Genomic DNA, 6820 nt, shown 5'->3' with positions numbered 1-6820 from the left:
TGAGCAGGAGCAAAGATAAAAGCATTCTCGTTGAAACTGATCCTAAACCTGAAAGGACCTTGAAGAAAAAGCTAAGAGAAACCAAAACACAACTCTCTCTAGAGGGCCTAACAGAGCTCTTCAAAGAAGAAGAAACCATGGCAGCTGAAAACAACAATGCCAACAATGCAAGGAAGGTGCTTGGTGACTTTACTGCACTTGCTCCCGACTTCTATGGGAGAAGCATCTCAATCCCTGCCATTGGAGCAAACAACTTTGAGCTTAAGCCTCAATTAGTTTCTCTAATGCAACAGAATTATAAGTTTCATGGACTTCCATTGGAAGATCCTCATCAGTTCTTAGCTTAATTCTTGCAAATCTGTGACACTGTCAAGATCAATGGGGTTGACCCTGAAGTCTATAGACTTATGCTTTTTCCTTTTGCTATAAGAGACAGAGCTAGGACATGGTTGGATTCACAACCTAAAGAAAGCCTGAACTCTTGGAAAAAGCTAGTCAATGCCTTCTTGGCAAAGTTCTTTCCACCTCAAAAATTGAGCAAGCTTAGAGTGGAAGTCTAAACCTTCAGACAAAAGGAAGGTGAATCCCTCTATGAAGCTTGGGAAAGATACAAGCAATTAATCAGAAGATGTCCTTCTGACATGCTTTCTGAATGGAGCATCATAGGAATTTTCTATAATGGTGTGTCTGAACTATCCAAGATGTCATTGGATAGCTCTGCTGGAGGATCTCTTCATCTGAAGAAGACGCCTGTAGAAGCTCAAGAACTCATTGAAATGGTTGCAAATAACCAATTCATGTACACTTCTGAAAGGAATGTGAATAATGGGACAAATCAGAAGAAAGGAGTTCTTGAGATTGATACTCTGAATGCCATATTGGCTCAGAATAAAATATTAACCCAACAAGTTAATATGATTTCTCAGAGTCTGTCTGGAATGCAAGCTGCAATAGGCAGTACTAAGGAAGCTTCCTTTGAAGACGAAGCTTATGATCTTGAGAACCCAGCAATGGAAGAAGTAAATTACATGGGAGAACCTTATGGAAACACCTATAATCCTTCATGGAGAAATCATCCAAATCTCTCATGGAAGGATCAACAGAGACCTCAACAAGGTTTCAACAACAATAATGGTGGAAGAAACAGGTTTAGCAATAGCAAGCCTTTTCCATCATCTTCTCAGCAACAGACAGAGACCTCTAAGCAAAACCACTCTGACTTAGTAACCATTGTCTCTGATCTAATTAAAACCACTCAAAGTTTCATGACTGAAACAAGGTCCTTCATTAGAAATTTAGAGGCACAAGTGGGTCAGCTGAGTAAGAAAATTACTGAACTCCCTCCTAGTACTCTCCCAAGCAATACAGAAGAAAATCCAAAAAGAGAGTGCAAGGCCATAACCACAACCCACACGGCCGAACTTGGAGAGGAGGAAGAGGCAGTGATCCCCATTGAGGAAGACCTCAATGGACGTCCACTGACCTCCATAGAGTTCCCTAATGAGGAACCATGGGAATCTGAGGCTCAGACTGAGACCATAGAGATTCCATTAAATTTACTTTTGCCATTCATGAGCTCTGATAAGTATTCTTCCTCTGAAGAGGATGAAGATGTTACTAAAGAGCAAGTTGCTAAGTACCTTGGACCAATCATGAAGCTAAATGCCAGGTTGTTTGGTAATGAGACTTGGGAGGATGAACCTCCATTGCTCATCAAAGAACTGGATGACTTGACTAGGCAGAGATTACCTCTGAAGAGACAAGATCCTGGAAAGTTTTCAATCCCTTGTACCATAGGCACCATGACCTTTGAGAAGGCTCTGTGTAACTTAGGGTCAAGCATAAACCTCATGCCTCTCTCTGTAATAAAGAAGCTAGGAATCATTAAGGTACAAGCTGCAAGAATCTCACTGGAGATGGCAGACAATTCAAAGAAACAGGCTTATGGACTTGTAGAGGATATCTTGGTAAAGGTTGAAGACCATTACATCCCTGCTGATTTCATAATCCTAGAAACTGGGAAGTGTATGGATGAATCCATCATCCTTGGCAGACCCTTCCTAGCCACAGCAAAGGCTGTGATTGATATTGACAGAGGAGAATTGATCATTCAAGTGAATGAAGACTCCCTTGTGTTTAAAGCTCAAGGATACCCCTCTGTAACCATGGAGAGGAAGCATGAAGAGCTTCTCTCAATACAGAGTCAAACAGAGCCCCCACAGTCAAACTCTAAGTTTGGTGTTGGGAGGTTCCAACATTGCTCTGAACATCTGTGAGGCTCCATGAGAGCCCACTGTCAAGCTATTGACATTAAAGAAGCGCTTGTTGGGAGGCAACCTAATCGTTACTATTCTATGATAATTTTCTATTTTCTATTGTTATTTTATGTTTTCTGTAGGTTGATGATCATGTGAAGTCACAAAAACAATTGAAAAAGCAAAAACAAAAGTGAAAAATAGAATGAAAAACAGAACACCCTGGAATAGACAGTTACTGGCGTTTAAACGCCAGTAAAGGTAGCAGAATGGGCGTTAAACGCCCGGGTTTAGGGTTTAGGGTTTAGGGTTTAGCGTTAAACGCCCAATCTGGCACTATTCTGGGCGTTTAACGCCAGAAAAGGGCACCAGACTGGCGTTTAACGCCAGGAATGGGCAAGAAGCTGGCGTTAAACGCCAGAAATGGACAGCAGCCTGGCGTTTAACGCCAGGATTGGCAGAAAGGGGCGTTTTGCACGCCACTTAGGTGCAGGGATGAGCTATCCTTGACACCTCAGGATCTGTGGACCCCACAGGATCCCCATCTACCCCACCACTCTCTCTCTTCTTCACCCATTCACCAATCACCTCAATACCTCTTCCCCAAAAATCCCTCACCTATCAAATCCCACCATTCTCTTCACCACTCACATCCATCCTTCATAAAACCTCACCTACCTCACCATCCAAATTCAAACCACTTTTCCTCCCAAACCCACCCATAATGGCCGAACCATACACACCTCTCTCACTCCTATATAAACCCATCTTCACCCCTTCATTTTCCCACATCTTAAACACTACTTCTCCCCCTTGGCTGAAACACTAGCCCCCCTCCATCTCCTCTATTTCTTCTTCTTCTACTCTCTTCTTTCTTCTTTTGCTTGAGGACGAGAAACCTTCTAAGTTTGGTGTGGTAAAAGCTAAAGCATTTTGTTTTTCCATAACCATTTATGGCACCAAAGGCCAGAGAAACTTCTAGAAAGAGGAAAGGGAAGGCAAAAGCTTCCACCTCTGAGTCATAGGAGATGGAGAGATTCCTCTCAAGGGTGCATCAAGACCACTTCTATGAAGTTGTGGCCAAGAAGAAGGTGATACCCGAGGTCCCTTTTAAGCTCAAAAAGGGCGAATATTCGGAGATCCGACATGAAATCCGAAGAAGAGGTTGGGAAGTTCTCACCAACCCCATTCAACAAGTCGGAATCTTAATGGTTCAAGAGTTCTATGCCAATGCATGGATCACCAAGAACCATGATCAAAGTGTGAACCCGGACCCCAAGAATTAGCTTACAATAGTCCGAGGGAAATACTTAGACTTTAATCCGGAAAATGTAAGGTTGGCATTCAACTTGCCCATGATGCAAGGAGATGCACACCCATACACTAGAAGGGTCAACTTTGATCAAAGGTTGGACCAAGTCCTCATGGACATCTGTAAAGAGGGCGCTTAATGGAAGAGAGATTCAAGAGGGAAGCCGGTTCAACTAAGAAGGCATGACCTCAAGCCCGTGGCTAGGGGATGGTTGGAGTTCATCCAACGCTCAATCATTCCCACTAGCAACCGGTCTGAAGTTACTATAGACCGGGCCATCATGATTCATAGCATCATGATTAGAGAGGAAGTAGAAGTTCATGAAGTTATATCCCAAGAACTCTACAAGGTGGCAGACAAGTCCTCTACCATGGCAAGGTTAGCCTTCCCTCATCTCATTTGTCACCTCTGCAATTCAGCTGGAATTGACATAGAGGAAGACATCTTCATTGATGAGGACAAGCCCATCACTAAGAAAAGGATGGAGCAAGTGAGAGAACCTCACCAAGAGCATGAGGAAACTCCTCATCATGAAATTCCTGAGATGCCTCAAGGGATGCATCTTCCTCCACAAAACTATTGGAAGCAAATCAACACCTCCCTAGGAGAATTAAGTTCCAACATGGGACAACTAAGGATGGAGCACCAAGAGCACTCCATCCTCCTCCATGAAATTAGAGAAGATCAAAGAACCATGAGAGAGGAGCAACAAAGGCAAGGAAGAGACATTGAGGAGCTCAAGCACTCCATAAGATCTTCAAGAGGAAGAACAAGCCGCCATCACTAAGGTGGACCCGTTCTTTAACTTCCTTGTTCTTTATTTTCCTGTTTTTCGAAAATTATGCTTTATGTTTATCTATGTTTGTGTCTTTATTACATGATCATTAGTGTCTATGCCTTAAAGCTATGAAAATGAATCCATCACCTTTCTTAAATGAAAAATGTTTTTAATTGAAAAAGAAAAAGAAGTGCATGAATTTCAAATTTTAAAACAGTTTAATTATCTTGATGTGGTGGCAATACTATTGTTTTTCTGAATGAATGCTTGAACAGTGCATATTTTTGAATTTGATTGTTTATCAATGTTAAAATTGTTGGCTCTTGAAAGAATGAAAGGAAAAGGAGAAATGTTATCTGATGATCTGAAAAATCATAAAATTGATTCTTGAAGCAAGAAAAAGCAGTGAAAAGCTTGCAAAAAAAAGGAAAAGAAAAAAGAAAGAAAAAGAAAAGCAAGCAGAAAAAGCCAATACCCCTTTAAACCAAAAGGCAAGGGTGATAAAAAGGATCCAAGGCTTTGAGCATCAGTGGATAGGAGGGCCCACAGAAATAAAATCATGGCCTAAGCGGCTAAACCAAGCTGTCCCTAACCATGTGCTTGTGGCGTGAAGGTGTCAAGTGAAAACTTGAGACTGAGCGGTTAAAGTCAAGGTCCAAAGCAAAAAGAAGAGTGTGCTTAAGAACCCTGGACACCTCTAATTGGGGACTCTAGCAAAGCTGAGTCACAATCTGAAAAGGTTCACCCAGTTATGTGTCTGTGGCATTTATGTATCCGGTGGTAATACTGGAAAACAAAGTGCTTAGGGCCACGGCCAAGACTCATAAATTAGTTGTGTTTAAGAATCAACATACTTAACTAGGAGAGTCAGTAACACTATCTGGATTCTGAGTTCCTATAGATGCCAATCATTCTGAACTTCAAGGAATAAAGTGAGATGCCAAAACTGTTCAGAAGCAAAAAGCTAAAAGCCCCGCTCATCTAATTAATATTGATCTTCATAGATGTTTTTGAAATTCATTGTATATTCTCTTCTTTTTATCCTATTTGATTTTCAGTTGCTTGGGGACAAGCAACAATTTAAGTTTGGTGTTGTGATGAGCGGATAATTTATACGCTTTTTGGCATTGTTTTTAGTATGTTTTTAGTATATTTTAATTAGTTTTTATTATATTTTCGTTAGTTTTTAAATAAAAATCACTCTTCTGGACTTTACTATGAGTTTTTATGTTTTTCTGTAATTTCAGGTAATTTCTGGCTGAAATTGAGGGACCTGAGCAAAAATCTGATTCAGAGGCTGAAAAAGGACTGTAGATGCTGTTGGATTCTGACCTCCCTGCACTCAAAGTGGATTTTCTAGAGCTACAAAAGCCCAATCGGTGCGCTCTCAATTGCGTTGGAAATTAGACATCCTGGCCTTTCCAGCAATATATAATAGTCTATAATTTGTCCGAAATTTGATGGCCCAAATAGGCGTTCCAAGTCAGCTCAAGAATTCTGGCGTTTAACTCCAAAACTAGCACAAAAGCTGGAGTTAAACGCCCAAACTGGCACAAAAGCTGGCGTTTAACTCCAAGAAAAGTCTCTACACATGAAAGCTTCAATGTTCAGCCCAAGCACACACCAAGTGGGCCCGGAAGAAGATTTCTGCATTAATTACCTATTTCTGTAACCCTAGGCTACTAGTTTTCTATAAATAGGACCCTTTGCTATTGTATTTTCATACTATCCATCTTTTACTCATACCTTCATACACTTGATCACGTTTTGGGGGGCTGGCCTCACGGCCATGCCTTAACCTTGTTCTTATGTATTTTCAACGGTGGAGTTTCTACACACCATAGATTAAGGTGTGGAGCTCTGCTGTTCTTCATGAATTAATACAAAGTACTATTGTTTTTCTATTCAACTCAAGTCTATTTCTTCTCCAAGATATTCATTCGTTCTTCAACTTGATGAATGTGATGATTGGTGACACTCATCATCATTCTCACCTATGAACATGTGCCTGACAACCACCTCTATTCTACTAGCAATGGCTTGAATGCGTATCTCTTGGGTTTCTGATCTAAGATTGGAACCTTCGTGGTATAGGCTAGAATTATTGACGGCCATTCCTGAGATCCGGAATGTCTAAACCTTGTCTGTGTTATTCTGAGTAGGATCTGGGAAGGGATGACTGTGACGAGCTTCAAACTCGCGATTGTGGGGCGTGTGACAGACGCAAAAGGATCAATGGATCCTATTCCGACATGATCGAGAACCGACAGCTGATAAGCCGATGTTGTGACAGAGCATCAGGACCATTTTCACTGAGAGGACGGGATGTAGCCATTGACAACGGTGATGCCCAACATAAAGCTTGCCATGTAAAGGAGTATGAATGATTGGAAGAAGGCAATAGGAAAGCAGAGGTTCAAGGGGAACAAAGCATCTCCATACGCTTATCTGAAATCCACCAATGAATTACATAAG

General features: G+C 41.4%; 1 non-coding gene across 1 annotated transcript; it reads right to left on the bottom strand.

The window, feature by feature from the left end:
• Positions 1-539: 539 nt before the first annotated feature.
• LOC112780198 (small nucleolar RNA R71) lies at positions 540-647 on the bottom strand. The gene has a single exon (XR_003191050.1). It is a non-coding gene; the product is annotated as a small nucleolar RNA R71 (small nucleolar RNA).
• Positions 648-6820: the final 6173 nt, after the last annotated feature.

This window comes from Arachis hypogaea, chromosome 19 (genome assembly GCF_003086295.3).
Source record: "Arachis hypogaea cultivar Tifrunner chromosome 19, arahy.Tifrunner.gnm2.J5K5, whole genome shotgun sequence".
Classification (NCBI taxonomy): domain Eukaryota; kingdom Viridiplantae; phylum Streptophyta; class Magnoliopsida; order Fabales; family Fabaceae; genus Arachis; species Arachis hypogaea.
The sequence above is the reverse complement of the archived record's forward strand: the minus strand, read 5'-3'. Positions and strand labels throughout refer to the sequence as shown.